We start from the raw sequence: 18887 nt of genomic DNA on the forward strand, positions 1-18887 counted from the left end.
GTTTGAACATGCACTGGCTCTCTGTCTCTCATTGCAGCGCCCTCCAATGGTCGATACTGATCTGTTGATGTTCCTGATTAGGGCTCATTCCCAGACTTGTGCACTACGGATGCGCTTGCTTCGTGAGGCAGTTTATGAGATTCCCTTCCTGGAGGAAGATGGTATTGTCTCTTTCATAGGCCCTGCACGGGGTGCAGCCCTGAATGGTTTTGGGGCTTTGGATCACACCTGCTCCATGGTACTTTGTGGCGTGGATCTTCCGATATTGACATATATCGAAGTGGAGGAACTCCTGCGTTCTATTGCTTCTATCTGACGATTGGATTTTTACAAAATTGACACTATATTGAATTTGGTTTTATGGCCACGTGTTACCTAAATTTATGACTTTGTTGTCTTCTCACCTTGTCGAAATACTTGTTTTAGGTATTGTTTATATTTAGGGCATCCTTTTATATTCTTGGAACCACTTGCTACCGACAAGGGGAGGGTGTAGTGTGGTTAGTTTTACGTATTCTTTGCGCTTTAGCTTCAGGCTTTAGGCCTTTGTGCATTTTGCCCTGAATATGTTTTATTCATTTGCTGACAGCTTAGAGCCTCTGTGCACTCTGCTCTACATGCTTTTTATTAGGCTTCGTACTGTTATTTTTCAAATAGCCAGTTCTACGGTGTTGTTTTTTATTCATATCACACTGTTTTGCCTACTTCAGCACTGGAGTTCTCCCTGTGCTTCAGTCAAGGATACAGTCTGGTACACTGCCGATAGACGTGGTAAGAGTTTAGACTTGGCATTCCTGCGTAGGAACATTTTGTGATCACGATGACATGATAGTTATAAAATCACTTCCTTGTCCCAATACACGCAAGAGGGAGATTCCGACCAGGGAACCACAACTTGACGCTGACTGCCTCGTTGCAGATGCTGAACCAAGATCACAGGTCTTTGCTCAGGTATGAGGGCTGATATCCCCATAGTGATTCTAATAGACAAGCTAGAAGCTTAACATGCTGTGCTCTAGATAGAACAAGCAGAGGGAGAGTAGAAACTGTTTGACAATATGATAGCTTTGTTTTTATGTTTTACTCTCCTGGTAACTATCACAATCCTACTGTGTTGTATCGTTCTGGTTATTGCGGCTCACGCCTTAATATCTAAAATACAGTCGTTTTATTAAAACATTATATAAAACTTATACTGTCTTTGTCATTTGTATATGAGATCATATTGGAAATAAGAGAGTTGGTTTGGATCTGAGTAACCACGACTTCCCTGAGAAGTTCCAAAGATGTCATGCGCTCGGCTGCCAAATCATTCCTTCCACATGGGAGAAATGAGGCACTGCTAGTTAGCCGGAGCAAAAACCGGATTTAGGGTGACAGAGTTCTTTACACGTGGGTCAGACTCAGTCCCCCACACCGTTATCGATCCTGCTACCTAGAAATCCAGTAGTCTCATTTAGAATAATGAGAGCCCACGCGACAGATGGAAGAGCTACTGAGGTAGTCGGGGGTTCTCAAGGAGCTTCTTTCGAATTGGGATCACCTCATATTTCTGACAATATAGGCGGAGGAATGGTAAATTCTGAAGGTCAAAATATAGCACTGGAAGACCTTTGAAATTAGTTGCCTTCTAAAACGGATTTAACTGATGATGGGTGCATTGACGAAAACTAGCTAACAAAAGGGTCAGAAAGCCACCTAGAGGATTATTTATATCCGTGAAGGTAATAAGTTCCTGTTTTATTTGTATTGTTTGTTTTTGGTTTAGTCATTTTTATGTGCCCTCATTTTCCAGGCAAGAAATGCATGCTTGGTTGTTGTATAGGCATAGTGAGTATATTTTTTATTAACTCTTATCTGGTGCATTATATATTTGTATCTATGGTCATGATGCAATTTTTGTTAAGTTAAAAAAGTGGGGAAACGTGTTATTTAAATGCTATGTGGTTTATATGATATTTTGTGCCATTTTTATTTTTTCATTGTTGGTTGTAAAAGTAGCGGGGTTGTGGGCTCGTTTTGTGGGCTCGCGTGATTGATTACCTTTTGAAGAAAAAAAAAATCTGTCTATGATGTAATGGGATTCTAAGTGGGCAGTTTGATTAGACTGGAGATGTGTAGACTGATCTTCTTTGGCTCTGTACTTTAAAAAGAAAACAGTCATTTCAAGATTATGAAATAGACTACACCACACTAGTTCACTCAACAATGTCCAGCTATGGCTCGCAATCACCACCAAGGATTACTCCCTCTCCACTCCCCTCCCTTGACCTCAGCCTCCTGCAGTAAAAAGCAAAACAGCAGAGGGCAGCTGCCTAAGCGGGTGTGACCGCCGGATAATAGACACTCACCATGAAATCTACCCCTAACGTATCTTAAACGACTTGCGTTCCAGCTCAGCCCGCCCCATAGTGGGCCCCGCCCTTTGACTGTGCGAGGATGACTCGACCTCCCACCCCTGCGGTCTTCTTAACCAATCAACACGTTCAAATTATCTACTGCGTACATGGATTGGTTCAGCTGGATGACGTGCTTTAAAGCTAGGTTGCCTGACACACGAACTGCACGCCCCCCCCCTACTCTCAGATAACTCACAAGATATGTTTAGGCGTCGTATTCCTTGTCATGCGACCAAGAAGTGCCGATACTACGGACAAATGATATCCGTTAAAGGACCCATAGTAGATTTTAGGCTGAATTCGTGGACGACCTGCGTAAGTAGCGGAAAATGGTCACCTTAATGCAGTTTTTGTCTTCCGCTCACCCTCTATCTGTTTTGTTTCATTATGCTGTTTTCTTGGCGTTTGCCAATGGGCGTATATTTTCTCATTTGGTGGAGAGTTTCAACGATTTTAACACTTCTTGTGTACGGTACGACGGAATGAACAAATGTTGAGGACTTGCTCCAGTCTCCCGTAATAGTTGTGTTTTGTATGTGGCTTGTCTCACCTGGTGATTGGGACAGCCATCTTAGTTGCTGTCGGAACTACTACCTTGAATTCCCTGGTCCCCAAAGCCATTGCTGTGTTAGGGCACACTACAGCGTTTCGATTGGGCTCTCAGTCGTGCCCAGGTAATTGTCGTAGGGTTAAGTAAATGTATAACATGGCACTAGCCACAGTTATTGTCAGTGCTTTAAATGGAAAAATAGAAGTGCAGGTACTCTAATAGAGTACCTGCTTGTTTCTGAGAAGTGCCGGTACTATCCAATTAAAAGTATTACGTTTTTCCTGAGATGTGCCGGTACTCTCCCTCTCAAAATAAAAAAGTACCGGTACTCAGTACCGGTGAGTACCGGCCCATTTAAAGCACTGGTTATTGTGTTTCGGCTAGGAGAGAGGACAAGCCCCACATTTGCTCGTGCCCACCACACTGTGTTCATTTCTTCCAGATTCTCAGCATATCTCTATGTACTGGGATAGTGGAGATTCAACTAGGTATACAACAAAGGAGACGCAGCTGCAGCGTTTACCTTATTCCCAATAAATCCAGAGATTACGTGCTTCATCATTTTAGCTGTGTCTATACAATTAATTCTACAACATTGGCATATTACTAACTCGGGAGGAATGTTTTGTTTCTCTCAAGACTTGGGAGACACCAGGATCAAAAGCAAATTCCAGGTTGTGACTGCAAAAATAAATTCAACACAAGGGGCAGAATTTCGGCCAGCCATTCAGACCAAAGGGTCAGTTTTACAGACCCATATGAGGTAGTCGCAGAATAAGTTTAAAGTATTTAACCGGACGGCCGACATAGGTACTAGTAAAAATAGATTATTTTTTTTAATCGTTTGTATAACGCGTAGCAGTAGTGAGCTAACATTCACATGTTGTTCGACTTTATTGATGACTTAATATCAGCTACAAATATATAGTCCTTAATCAAAATTCGACATCTAACAGCAGGGCCAGCTTAATACATACCTTAATAGAGGGGGAAGTGAGGCCAGTTTTGTGAGGCCTGTTTGATTTCCCATGTGGACTAAGGCAACATAAATGTTTACAGGTATGTGTAGACTGCAAGATCAAACCTTGAAAGCTACCATGACATCCCTACACTTTGATTAGGTGCAGTCACATATGAACACAAATTCTCTTGAACATTGTTTAGTTAATAGTATGTGGGTATTTTCTCTTATCCAATTTTAAGGCAAACAAAGCCTGATCATGTGTAAATCCTAGTGTTTAGGTAACAGAAAATGGACACACTGTTATACTGCTCCCACTAAAAAGGTAGGACTGCATATTTGGGTGACAGAACTTCAGGACAAGAGGGCTGAGTCCATCTACGCCACCAGGAACTATCCACTCAGTTCCAAGCTAGCTCACAGTGCCTCACCTGACCCCCCCCACCCCCCCACTGAGCCTTCTCAACAACCCTTAACATGACCCCCAACTCCTAAGGAAGTCTTGGAAACACATCTTAATTTTTCATTGTTTTACCAATGTATGCCAAGGGTAAACACAAGAAAGATACAAATAAAGGTTTTAAGACATTTATTGAAGCAGTCATATTCTTGCATAGACAGAATGAACTGTGATTATTATGCAGATGAAACAAGCATTGCAACCAGCATTACTAACATGGTGAAAAGAATAAGCAATCCAATCATGTTAATCTTGGGTCTATATCTTCCTTCTTATCACTACCTGCACTCTGAGAGCATGGGATGTGTACCATCAGCCTTATCCAGGAGAGTAGCCTGAGATTCCCGTACCTGGAGACGTGAGACAGGGAGCTGGTCTAGATTAAATTTGGAAATCCTTCTCTGCATGATGGAAGATCAGTGTCAGTAGAGCTGCATTTTGAACACTGGATTTGTCTCAGGATGGTAGTGACGGTAGTGCTCGTTTGACCCCCCTGTAGGGCAGTGCACCATTTATATAATCAAAACCACACTCTGTTAGAGGCATAGCTCTGGTGCAATGATATGCCTAGATGTTAGGAGCGTTTATCCAAACAGGCGAAGCGATCACTAATATCTTGTTCTGTGTTCCTATCCTTGAACAGAGTGTTCAGATTATATGCCTGTAAAGGCTAACTAAAAACAAGCAGCATGTACAATGTATTCTCAAAATAATATCAGGCAAGCATCAAGTGTCAATTGTCATTGCTGAAAAGCGATGTCAGCCTAAAACAAACACTGTAAAACTAAGGTAAGATGGAGAACCAGAGTAGACACCAGGAAGGCCGCACAACAACACTGCGTTGTAGAGTTGTGCTTTCACTTGGTCTGTAAATACAATTTAATATTTTTCTCTTATGCTCAGGGGTGTGGAATTTATTAAAATATCTACTTGTCCAGGGGACAGGTTGCTTCTCAAATCTACTTGTCCTGTAAAAAGATCTACTTGTCCCTTTGGTGCCATGTAGTGTGGCGACAAATTATGGCAGCAATCTAATTATGTAAGAGCTCTGATAATAGCCTCTCTGATTATGCCAGGGCTACTACCTTAGTAGGGCTTGAATACTTGCAGTTTCAATCCCTACTGTAGCAATTTCCTTATTTTTCCACCTTTCTTCAGATCTGCATACTGGGGCTGGAGGAAGCAGTAAGCAATAGTTCCAGGGCTGGAATGCCTTTGAGTCTGCAAACCTACTAACCTGCATGTTTTAAAGATTTTCACCAGCTTCTCTCTAATATTTTCCCATAATAAGAAAGGTTGGACATTTACTCCTGACAATGGCAGAATTAGAACTTCTTCCAGGGTTGGGAAGAAAGTGGCTGGAGGGAAAATGAACTTGCAAATGCTCAATAGATTTTCACATGAGCAAATCTACACATCGTATTTACCCATGCTAAAATACAGTTCACAAATATTTTATAGGGGTACGACATATACCATGGGTGCACTTTTGTGACTTTCTTTAAGAATTTGGGGCCACATGTCAGTAGGTTCAGATTTGCGACCCGCAAATTGCGAGTCAGAGAGACTCGCAATTTGAGAGTCGCAAATTCGAATGTAGGATGGTGCCCCTGACACCATTTGTGATTCGCAAGGGCTTCGCAAATGCCCACCTCATGAATAATCATGAGGTGGGTCGCAATTTGCGACCCCCTTGCGAATGGCGGCCCTCACAGGGATGGTGGCCTGCTGGAGACAGCAGACCACCATGTCTTTGACTGCTTTTTAATAAAGCAGTTTTTTTTTTTTTGTAATGCAGTCCGTTTTCCTTAAAGGAAAACGAGGTACATTACATAAACGAAAAATTTATCGTTTTCGTTTCATTTTTTCAGAGCAGGCAGTGTTCCGCAGGACCACTGCCTGCTCTGAAAAAATGTTTACAGTGAAATTCACAATGGGGAAGGGGTCCCATGGGTACCCCTTCCCTTTAGCGAAAGTGTTAGCACCCATTTGAAATGGGTGCAAACTGCGATTGGTTTGCGCCCGCGTTCACAAAACAATCCTACATTGCACTGCGAGTCGCAATTAGGAAGGGAACACCCCTTCCTAATTGCGAGTCGCAAACCCGTTTTGCGTTTCGGTAACAAGGTTACCGAATCGCAAAACTGGGTTTGTGCATCGCAATGTGCTTTTTGAACGTCGCAAACAGCGAAAGTCGCTGTTTGCGACATGCAAAAAGCTACCTACATGTGGGTCTTGGTCCCTAATTAGGTCTGGTGTTAACAAAACATTTTGTTTTTATGAAACTTCTGTTTCTCTCTCTTTCGGCTGGCTTTACTGTGAGCGATCGCATTCTGCTCTTCCACAAGGAGCATATTGGCACACAAAGTAGTTTTGTTCAGTGTCAGGAACTACAGTGGCAATCAGTGATGTAACGAAACTGGAGGGTGCCCCTTTGCAAAGAACATGGAGGAGCCCCCTCTCCAGACTCACTCAGGCAGGTGCTGTGCTGAAGGGGCCCCCAGAGGGCGGCTGCGGGGCCTTTGTTATGCCACTGGTGGCAACGTGTGCTTTTAGATTTCAAAAACGTTTTTTTTTTTTTTTGGCCAGTGTTTGTTACAGTCTTGAGGGCCTGATAGCTCCCACAACAATAAAGTGTTACAAAAGCCATGTCAAAACAAGACACGCATTGTTGAAACTAAAAGACTTATAAAAATATGTCAGATCAGTTGGCTTTGTCAGTGTTTGTTTATTTTCATGCTTCCCATAATCGTGTTGAAAATGGTTACACTGATTTTCCATTAGAAATATTTTTGGGAAATACTAGCATGCACCAACACATTTTACTAAATGACACTTCATTTGCATCTAATCAGAGAGCATTCTGGGAGCATTATACTTAGCCTCATAGCCTAAACTTTTCAAACATGTGTATACACGTTTTTTTTTTTTTTGTACTGGAACCAACGTCAGTAGTGAAGTGTGACCTTAAAGCATTTATTTATAGCACTCACCCTAATAATGAAGGATTTCAAATAATGAACCATAAATACAAGTTCGAACAGCATTTTCTTTTGGAAACACATTACCTCAACTGCAGAGAGTTCCACTCTCTGTAAACAGGTAGCCAAAGGGTTTGTGCTGCAGGGGGTTGGGCCTACTTGTCCCAAGGACAAAGTAAATATAAAAACATGTTGCCCTTGACCCCAAACAAGATGTCCCGGGCGTCGGGCGATAGGAATTCCACATCCCTGTATACTGTCCAAACATATGATTCTTGTGCCCCAGAATCCTTTTTTCAGGATAACTCGCTATTGTGCCATCATAATTCATTATTCACCTAGTAAGTATTTCAGATTCCCAATTTGGGACTCAAGCTTGAGTACTTGGAAGCTACTGTTATCCCTGGTCTTGAATGGGAATTCCATCTATCTTGTGATAGCCTTCTTCCCTGGAAATATGGTTTTTACCTGATTAGGAAGCTTGTCCAAAACTGCACTGCTCACAGTCTCCAAAAACAGTCTGGAACAACTTTCCTAAATGTTTTCAGCTGCCCCATTTAACACATGGGTCCTCGTCTCGGCCTTCTGATAAACAGAATGTGAACTTCTGTAACTATACGACTTTTTTCAATTGTGGTTTTCTGGATGTGCTTTGCAGTTGCTTAATTCTAGTCTGTAAAATTTTCCAATGTTTTTCTCACTGTTTCTTTCAGCTTTTGAGAGATTCTGCTTACATATGCCTTTTCACTTTCATAGGAGCTAGGTTCAGAAAATTATTTGTGAGGCCTAGATTACATGGCGCAATTTTGATTGTTTATCTGGTAAGAATAGCAGGTTGTATGGTAGTGTCTCAGCTTTCCCACTTGGGAAATGTATGAGTTTCAGTTAGTTGCCAAATTTCAGCTCTTACCCTCTTTAAACATATTATGTTCCCTATGCCCCCTGCCACGTCTGTTCATGCATTGCCCTTCTGTATGGTCTGGCTTGACAGCACAGACGTTGCCAGACAATGTGAGAATTGCCAGGAAATGTGGTTTTGGCCCGCCTACATGTTGGAAGTCAGAGGTACTTGTTTTGATGGGGTGGAAGTTTTATGGTTCCACAATAAAGTGCTTGCCCTCCAGGGAGCTGTGGTCATTTTATTTATCCAGCTCGCTGAGCCTGGTATTTCTGGGGCACACACATGACCTTGTAATACCATTAAGGTGTTTTAGATTGCAAGATAATTTATGGTGTTTTTCTCTGGCAGCAGCACAGATTGTTGGAGGGCAGTCATTAACCTGTCGTAGTTTGGACTCTTGCTCTGGGCAAAACTGCTGGTTCAAGGATGACAGTACTTATGTTTGTAGGCGACTATGCATATCCTACCACAAGTCGCAACTGTAATCCCAACCCCTCCGGCTCACTAGCAGTACCTCACCAACAACCCGAACAGTTAAAGGTGATTTGTGGCAGCCTTTATGCATGGACTCAGAAGTATGACATCTCAGGGAGTGTCGTGGTTAAACTGAGATTACCCCTTTCTCACAGATATATCATGTCTCAACCAAACCCAGGCAAAAACGAAGATGCAGTAATGTTTAAATAGTTTTTATTTAATACAATGCAGTAAATTGCATGGGCTGCAACGATTAGGGTAATGAACAGTGTAAGAAATAAAATTGTAAAGACAAGAGTCATGATTATGAAGATCCCCACCATCTTGCGTTAGCATGGAAAGACCTAAAGGTGGTCATTACAACCCTGGCCGTCGGTGTTAAAGCGGCAGTAAAACTGGCAACATGCCGGCTGAAAAAAAAAAAATGGATTCACGACCTTGGCGGAAACCGCCAACATAGGCAGCCACTTTAACACTCCGACCGCCACAGTGGTCCAAATAAACACCGCAGCGGTAACCGCCAACAGACAGGCGGGAGACAAGGTTCCGCCCACTCTATTACAACAGTCCAATCCGCCACCTTTTCCGGGGCGGATTCACCGTGAACAAAAGCACGGCAGAAACAGGACTTGGAAGGGAAAACGCTCACCTCTACACGCCCCACGAGGAACCAGGACGCCATGGAACCCGAGCTCCAGATACTGCCAGCCTTTGTCTTCCTGCTCCTCTACCAGGAACATCAAAGATGGCGGTGAAGACCACGGTGAGTACTGCACCTACGACACAGGGGAGGGGGGAGGGAAAAAAGAGTGACACACACACGCAACACCCCCACCCACTACAATACACACACAAGTACATGTTGATACATTACATTTACAACCCCCAAAGAATGTAAGGACAAAAGGAAATGAGTTGAACGTTTGTAACCTATTAAAATACAGTAATCAAAAATATATATACACACTATAAACAAATATATACACCAAGAATACAAGTCCAAGGTATTCCCCCATTAAAGTCTGTGGACCACTGGGCCCAAAATGCATGGGCGAGGCCCACACAAGACACCGATCAAAACGGAGAGAACACTGCTGGTGCATCAGATAGAAATACAACAGGCACCTCAGGAGGAAGGGAAGGGGGGGGCACCTCAGCCGGATGAGTGCACGACACCAGATCCACAGGGGGGCTCCATGCCCACTGCTCTATCCTGGGGAGGGCAAAGCCACATTCCACAAGTCTTTCCAGTGGGTGGTTTGCCCACTGCTCTATCCTGGGGAGGGCAAAGCCACAGTCTCACAAATCTTTACAGTGGGTGGTTTGCCCACTGCTCTATCCTGGGGGGTGTAAAGCCACAGTCTCAAGTCTTTACAGTGGGTGGTTTGCCCACTGCTCTATCCTGGGGAGTGCAAAGCCACAGTCTCTCAAGTGGATAACAGTCTCCGCTGGTTCTGGAGGGGGCTTGGTGCCCAGAGTGCTTCATCCTGCCAAGGACTGAGGTAGTGGATGCCTTTCTCCAATGGTTCTGGAGGGGGCTTGGTGCCCAGAGTGCTTCATCCTGCCCGTGGCGGCCTTAGTAGCGTCGGAGCTTTTGGTGCTCATTGGCCTTCGGTGCTGGTGTCGTCGGTGTCCTGTTCAGCGGTGCTGGTGTCGTCGGTGTCCTGTTCAGCGGTGCTGGTGTCGGCGGTGTCCTTGGCAGCGGCGCTGGTGGTGCTCTTGTCTGCCGTGCAGGTTTTTGGCAAATTGCCTGTTTTTCTGTGTCCCTTCCCCACCTTGGATGGTGGCGCAGCTGTCTTCCCACTCCCAACTGTACTCCTGAGAGAGGCTTTGGTGGTAGATGTTTTGCCTCTCTCCCGCCGGGCAGTGGCCAACTTTTTGTGCTTTTGAGGTGGGGGACTGTCCGTGGTCTGGCTCCTTGCCACACTGGCTGCCCTGCTGCTTGACGCACTCCAGAAGCTGGTTACTACTCGCACCACTGTTCCTGAAGATGTTGTGGCTGAGGTGCTGGGTTGGGACCTGGAAAGGTGGGCCCTAGGGGACTGAAGGGGTTGGGGAGGTGAGGGGAAGAGGTCAAGGTAGGACAGGAAAAGTTTTTGGACACACTGGGACGGGTAGATGAAGGGGGTTTGGGAGTGGAGGAAGAGGTAGTGGTTGTAGGAGGTGTATGTTTGCTGACTTTGGGTGAAGGTGCATGGACTGGAGGCTGTCGTGAGGTGGATGTCTGTTGGGTGGGTGTGTGGCTGCGTGTGTGTACCTTGGGAGGTGGGCTCACAGACACAATGGGAGAGGACACTGGATGTGTGAATGTTAGTGGGGGTGGTGAGTGCAAGTGAGCGGGGTGTGGTGGTGGGTGTGCTGGTGATGGAGGTAGTGGCTGAAGATGTAGTGCATGCAGGTGTGAGTGGAGACGAGACTGGGAGGGAGGAGGGAGACGAGGAGGAGGGGGACACAGTGGAGGCAGTGAATGTTGGTATGTCTGCATGGGTATGATGCTTGCGTGAGTGCCTGTGGGATGTGTGGTGCTTATGTTTGCTTGAGCTTCCCTTGTGTGTTGAGGTGTGTGCATGTTGGTCTGAGGGTGTGCTTGGGACAGGCTGAGGTACAGGTGTTTGGGTCTGGGTGGAGGAAGTTGGAGGGGGGAGGCTGGACACGGGGACAATGGCTGCCATCAGTGCTGAGGCCAGAGTCTGAAAAGCTTGCTGAAGGGCCGCCTGACCAGAATGAATGCCCTCCAGGTATGCATTTGTTTCCTGCAAATGCCTCTCAACACCCTGGATGGCATTCAAAATGGTAGACTGCCCAACAGTGAGGGACCTGAGGAGGTCAGTGGCCTCCTCACTGAGGGCAGCAGGGCTGACTGGGGCAGGGGCTGAGGTGCCTGGGGTGGAGGAGATGCCCACCCTCCTGGGTGAACGGGCATGGGACACACACTGAGGGGCTGCTGGGAGGGCGGTGCTGGTAGGGGGGGGGAGGTGGCTGTACCTGTAGATGCGGGGGGCACAGAAGGGCCCGCCACCGCAAGGGAGCTTCCATCAGAGGAGGAGTCTGTGTCGCTGGTTTCAGCTCCTGTCCCCAACGTGGAGCTCCCCTCGCTCTCCGTCCCACTGGTGGCTTCTGACTCTGTTGTGTCGCCCTCCAGGGCCACGTGGGATGCAGCTCCCTCCTGCTCCGGTGCCACTGGCCCTCCGCCTGATGATGCTAATGCACACAAGAACAGGGAGACCACAAAAAGGGGGGGGGAAGACAGAAGAAAGACATGTTGAGTGCATGCAATTCCGCTACCGTTGGCGGACACTACAGACACAGAAGCCCCCTGCACTACGCCGTGCACTTTGAGTTCCCTAATTGATCACAGGGGCATGGGGTACAAGGCCTATGCCAGATTGCTGCACACAAGGAAGTCACAGGAGCCTGACTAGGTGTAGTTGGCTCTAAACATAGGTGGGGTGTGGTGCCACATGGCCTGCCTTAAGAAGGGACCTTGCCTACTAAACTCGCCCTGGCCTAGGAGACCCACATCCCACCTCCCCCACCCAGACACCTACAAAGCGTGCTGAATCAGCTGAATGAGATTGTACTCACCCCCTTGTGGCTGCTGTGATGCCCTCAAGCGTCCATTCAACTCCGGATACGCCACCGCCAGGATCCGGAACATCAGGGGGGTCATGGAGCGATGGGCACCCCTCCCACTTTGGGAGGCCATCCCCAGCAGGGCCTCCGGCGTCTTCTTGCTCCAGCGGCGAATGTCCTCCCATCTTTTACGGCAGTGGGTGCTCTGTCTGTGGTGGACCCCCAGGGTCCGGACTTCCTTGGCGACGGCACGCCAAATACCCTTCTTCTGGTGGGCGCTGACCTAAAGGAATAGTACAGGGGAAAAGAAGAAGATATAACCGTCCACAATTCAGTCATTGGCCCGCATCCCTACCCTTGCCATGACGCACATGCACTCACCGTCGTTTCATGCACGCCTCATTCTCCCCCCACCCCTATCTTTCATCCACACCACTCCACGCAGGCATTGCCCATTCGGCATGCTCACAGTGTACTTACCTGTTTGTCTGGAGGACCGTAGAGTAGCGTGTACTGGGGAGGACCCCATCCACTAGTTTGGCCAAGTCCTCCTATGTGAAGGCAGGGGCCCTTTCCCCAGACACATGAGCCATTGTCTCTTCCAGACTGAGGTCACAGCAGCACTTGCAGTATAGGTCCTCTCCTGTGAAAGATCAGGTATCATGTGAGTGAACAGAGAGAAAATGGCGGTGACGTCTGCGGTGGTGCGTACCATCCCCGCCGGCTTACATCGTCATTGGCTCCTGGGACCCATAGGGTCCAATGTTAACCAATGCAGGATTGCGCTGCAGTCTTCGCCCGCCTACTGCAACTGTGTACAATGCCAGCGCAGTTACCTCATATCCCCTTGTCCCACCTTACAGGTCAGGCAGGTGCAATTTCATGGGGCCACATGGCATTAATTTTGACTGCGTCACACATCTAGGCCTTGCATAATAAACCCTAATACAGGCATATGTCGATTTTAAAACATTTTCCGATTAAGTTGTGTTTACGTACCTCAGTGTTGGTTGACTCTCTGCTCACTGTTTTCCTCCATAGAGCACGTCCGCTGGGGCAGGTGAGGAGATGGCGGCATCCTCCGGTGTACAGACAGCTGGTGTACCTGTCGACAATGGAGGAGCGACATGTAATTGTCACATACAGATTTGATCGTACCACAATCCTAGAACTGTGTGCCCAGTTGGAGCCAGACCTTACGTCAGTTGTCCAGAGTTTTGTCTGCCTCCTGAAACACATGCACAGTTACATCGTGTTCCCTCAGGTGGAGGATTTGCCTACAGTGAAAGGTGACTTCTATGCCCTGGGACATATCCCCAACATCATAGGTGCCATTGATGGGACACATGTGTGCCTGGTTCAACCCCCCCGCAGGAGTGAACAGGTGTACAGAAACCAGAAGAGTTACCATTCAATGAATGGGCAGATGGTGTTTGGCCGACCAGTACATTTCCCATGTGAATGCCAAGTTCCCTGGCTCAGTGCATGACGCTTACATTTTGAGGAATAGCAGCATCCCTTATGTGATGGGGCAACTCCAGAGGCACCGTGTGTGGCTATTAGGTGAGGACGTGGACCCAATACAGTGTGACTAGGTGTCTGGGTCTGGGGATGTCCCTAAGAGTTAGTGTGTGTTTAACAGTTGTCCCTGGCCATTTGCAGGTGACTCTGGTTACCCCAACCTGCCATGGCTACTGACCCCAGTGAGGAATCCCAGGGCAAGGGCAGAGGAACGCTACAATGAGGCACATGGGCGAACTAGCAGGATTATAGAACGCACCTTCGGCCTCCTGAAGGCCAGGTTCAGGTGCCTCCATGTGACAGGTGGTTCCCTATTCTACTTGCCAAAGAAGGTGTGCCATATCATCGTGGCCTACTGTATGCTTCACAACTTAGCTTTGCGACGACAGGTGCCTTTTCTGCAGGAGGATGGTCCAGATGGAGGTGTTGTGGCAGCTGTGGAGCCTGTGGACAGTGAAGACGAGGAAGCAGAAGAAGAGGACATAGACAACAGGAACACGGTGATTACTCAATACTTCCAGTGAGACACAGGTAAGAAGACAACACTGCCTGCTACATCTGATATAATTCTTCTACCTCTCATCTGTCTGTCACTTTCACCCAGTGTATGGACCCTGATTTGTCACTTTCCCATTCCATTTCACAGACGTGGATCCCATTGTGTGACATCTGCTTTGTTTCCGCATGGACTAGAGCTGTGTGACATAGGTATGTTGACAATACATTGGATATAGCATTTTTCCACAGTTATTGCAAATACACATTTTCGAAAACACAGACTAACTCCAGATTGTTTTGTGATTTAAGGGTGTTTATTTAAGTGCAAAATAGTGGAGGGGGTTGTAAAATTGGTCAGGGGTGATGGTGGAGGAATGTTCATGGCAGAGTACAGTCTATTAGTCTCACAGGTGCATTGTCCAAAGGGGCATAGAAAGTGGAGCTAGGGCAGTTTAAGGATGGACAGGGTGACAAAGTGGGACAGAATGATGACAATCAGGGCGGTGTCATTTCTTGGCGGGGGTCTTGGCATTGTTCTCTGTCTTTGTCCTGGATCTCAGGGACCGCTTGCGGGTGGTTCTCCATCTGCAGGGGGTGTGGTGCTGGTGTCGTGGTCCTGTGGCGGTGCCTCCTGTCCACTAGCGCCGGCAGAGGTGGTGGGCAGTTCATCGTCCAGGCTAGTGTCAGGGGCCCCTTGTTGTGCCACAATGTCCCTCCTGGTGTTGTTGAGTTCCTTCAGCACCACTACAATGGTTCCCAGGGTGGTGTTGATGGATTTGAGTTCCTCCCTGAACCCCAAATACTGTTCCTCCTGCAGACGCTGGGTCTCCTGAAGCTTGGCCAATACCGTTGCCACCATCTCCTGGGAATGGTGGTAGGCTCCCATGATGTTGGAGAGGGCCTCGTGGAGAGTGGATTCCCTGGGCCTGTCCTCTCCCTGTCGCACAGCAGCCCTCCCAGTTCCCCTGTGTTCCTGGGCCTCTGTCTCCTGAACCGTGTGCACACTACCACTGCCCCCAGGTCCCTTGTGTTGTTGGAGTTGGGGGATAGCCTGGGGTCCCTGTAGTGGTGGACACACTGCTGCTTGACGTGTCCTGGGGCCAGAGGTATGGGCCCGCTGGGTGGGTGCTGTGCTGGTGTTTCCAGAGGGGGGGAAGCTCTGTAGTGGCCTGTGACTGCGTGAGGGGAACAGACTGTCCAGAGGTCCCAGATGGGCCTGGCTGGTCATATAGATCCAGTTGGACAGAGCTGCTGTCATCACTGTGGGCCTCTTCTGTGGGTGGAGTGGACATGTCTGGACCCTCCTGTCCGGTGACGTTGGGTAGGGGTCCTGCAGGGGTGTAAAGGCATGATTATTGCATCTGTATGTGACATGGTGTGCAATGGGTGGGTGACCCTGTACCCCAGTGCTTGCATTCTTGTGTGGGACCTTGTGTGATAATGGTTTAGGGGGGTGTGTGGGTATGTGCAGTGGCCATGCATTGGTGATGGTTGTCCTTGCTTTGGTGTTGCATGCAGGGCTTGGGTTTGGGATGTGTGGTTTGTGAAAATGGGACATCTGTGAGGAGTTGGAGTGATGGGGGTGAGGGCGAGGGTGGGGTTATGTGATAGCATGCAGGTAGGGTGGGGGATGAAGTAGTTAAAGATTTGCCTTACCAGAGTCCATTTCTCCAGCTACTCCTGCGAGGCCCTCAGGATGCAGTATAGCCAAGACCTGCTCCCTCCATGTTGTTAGTTCTGGGGGAGGAGGTGGAGGTCCGCCGCCAGTCCTCTGAACTGCAATCTGGTGTTTGGAGACCACGGAACACACCTTCTCCCGTAGGTCGTTCCACCTCTTCCTGATGTCATCCATGTTCTTGGATGCTGTCCCAGTGCATTGACCCTGTCCACAATTCTGCGCCATAGCCCCATCTTCCTAGCTATGGTGGTGTGCTGTACCTGTGATCCGAATAGCTGTGGTTCTACCCGGATGATTTCCTCCACCATGACCCTAAGCTCCTCCTCAGAAAACCTGGGGTGTCTTTGCGGTGCCATGGGGTGGTGTGGGTGATGTGTGGGTTGGTGTGTGGGGTGATATTTAGGGGTGTGTTGTGTGAGGTGTGTGGATGTTGTTTAAGTGATGGTGTTGAGTGCCTGTGGAGGTTTCTGGTGGTGTCTCTCCCTGGCCTTCAGTCACAATTGTGGTCGTAGGGGTTGTGGGTGATGTGAGTGTTTGTGTTTTTTTTATTTTTTATATTGTATTGAGTGTGTGGGAGTGGTGTGTGTATGTGTATCAGGTGTGTGTATTTCGATTTGTCCAATGTGGATGTGTTTTGTAAACGTGTGTGTATTTTGAGCGCGGCGAAAGATTGCTGCGTGGATTCGTGGGTCGTGATAGTGTGGGCGTATTCCTGTTGGCGTGACGGTGGAGGTTTTGTTATCGCCAGTTTCACTGACCTTTGGTGTGGCGGACTTGTGTGGGTGTCTAAATTTTGGCGGATTCCGAGCTGTGGGTCGTAATAGCTGTGGCGGAATTCCGCGGCGGTGTGTTGGCAGTCTTCTGCACGGTGGTATGCGGCATTTACCGCCCATGTTGTAATAACCCCCAAAGTGTATAATATGTCCTAGTACCCTTATCGTAATAGGCCTAACCTTCTACCTAGAGGAGAGCTGGGTATGTTAAACCTAATCTGCCAATGCCATGTCCCTGGAAGGAACCCCCAACCCTTGTTACCTTGAAATGAGGTCTCGAGCTCAGACTTCGGAAGAACATGAAGTCCGGGACAGCGTCAAGGCGAAGTGCAGCATCGATAACAGCAATGGTATTTGGTCGGAATCCCTCTGATTCTCGGACTGAAGTGTGATGTATTTATACAGATCTACTTGGACCCCTGACGTAGGTTGTTCCAAAACAATAGATAACACTGCATGCTTGGGACGGTAATTTCTAATGTGAGCACCTACAGTTTGTTTGTCTTTGTCTCAGGAGTTGAAGCCTTAGCGCAGTGACACTGATAACATAACTCTAAACAAAAGGGCCTAACTATAAACAAGGCAGCCATCTTAGAAGAATTAATTAAATAAATGTTCTAAGACAGAGCAAGCTAAGTAGGTTAAAAGTCACTAGGTGACGGGGGCACGAGTCTGCAAGCCAAAGGCTAAGATAACTCCTGTTATCCTATTAAAGCAAACTAGGATTCACTACAAACCTACATGGATTTTTAGTCTGGCTTGACAGTGCAATTATCATTTGAGCTTATGCGATCAACAAAAAATAACTTTCAAAGTCCTACTGAGAGTGGGGGCTTAGGCTCCATCCACATGTAGGTCCTCTGAGGTCAGTGATTGAATGGTCTGAATTTGTGTTTCCAATAAAACTGCTTAAATTACGTTTTTGTGCTTGTGCCTAAGTTTATGCTCGATGCAGCAGATTGAGTTGACTTGGTGAAAAGCATGTGTTAAAGACAATCAGGTTTTAATGACTGTTAAACCTCGAATAATATCAATAGCATGGGAGACGCGGCCTGGCAAGATGGCCGACGGGACGCGCTCCGAGTGAGCTCCTGCTGTCCCAGGCGATCCTTCTGGTGGTGCTTCGGGGCTCCTCGTCCACAGATTCTCCCCTGGTGGTGGGCCCATACTGGGCCGCGAGGATTTTGGCTGGACGGGGCGCGGGAGGGCCTGAACCGTGCCCCTCCATTGGCAGACTTTCTGCCTTATTTCTGGGGACGACGGCTGTTCCGTGGGTAGCCCCCCGATGATGAATAGGGGGCCTGCATCTTTTTTCGTCCTCTTGGGCGGACGCTGTTTTGCCGCTTGAGTGGGGTGGCGGGCTGGCGTGCGCGGAGCCATGGAGGATTCTGCGGCTCTGGGACTTGATCCTGGTGGGGCCCAGATAGGCGCTAGACGGGTGCAATTTGGAGGCGCTGAGGTGGTGCTTGCCTGGCAGTTCCTGGGCGCAGCATGGGCACTCTCCGGTGGACAGAACTGCGGCCCTGGTGAGGAGGGCTGGGGTGCACTGCTGGTGAGCTGGCCTGGAGGTGCGCATTTTCTTCCCTGATTGTTGACCCCTTTTGAGTGTCAGGTGTCCGCCTGCTGTGTGGGGACTCTGCGGGTCCCTCGGACCCTCTGGACCTGGGACGCCTTGTGTGCCGTGGCTATATAGTCATTTGCTCTGAACCCTCACGGACTTGACGCCTGGACTGCCCAGTTTGGGAGTGTGGCCCTCGACCGTACACTATTGCCATCCTCTGAATCAGGTATAATGGAGCTGCAATTACTTTTATTAAGTGGCTGGTGAGATGGGGAGGCATCCACAGTCCACTACCTTTCAAGGGAATACTTTGGAGCCACATACTATGCCCGCCCAGGTGCCCCAGCGCCAGACTCGTTGGGGGAGCCCTGATGGGGTTAGGGAAACGCCTGCCCCGGCGGAGGAGCCTTCTTGTGCTGAACTACTGGCTGCAATACAGGGCTCCCGTGTGGTACTCGAGGGGAAGCTCGAGGCTGTGGCTGTGGAGGTGAACCTTCTTCGGACGGACCTTCATAAGGTTTCTGATAAGGTCAAGGTGGCGGAGGGGTCTGTTG

At 48.2% G+C, this 18887-nt stretch overlaps 1 protein-coding gene across 1 annotated transcript in view; it reads left to right on the forward strand.

Moving 5' to 3' along the window:
- Positions 1-2585: 2585 nt before the first annotated feature.
- TDRD15 (tudor domain containing 15) overlaps positions 2586-18887 on the forward strand; it is a 219260-nt gene continuing 202958 nt past the window's right edge. The window contains exon 1 of the mRNA XM_069236007.1: positions 2586-2714. The gene's annotated coding sequence lies outside the window, so the exon portion shown is untranslated. The remainder of the gene's footprint in view (positions 2715-18887) is intronic.

This window comes from Pleurodeles waltl, chromosome 5 (assembly GCF_031143425.1).
Source record: "Pleurodeles waltl isolate 20211129_DDA chromosome 5, aPleWal1.hap1.20221129, whole genome shotgun sequence".
NCBI classification, from domain to species: Eukaryota; Metazoa; Chordata; class Amphibia; order Caudata; family Salamandridae; genus Pleurodeles; species Pleurodeles waltl.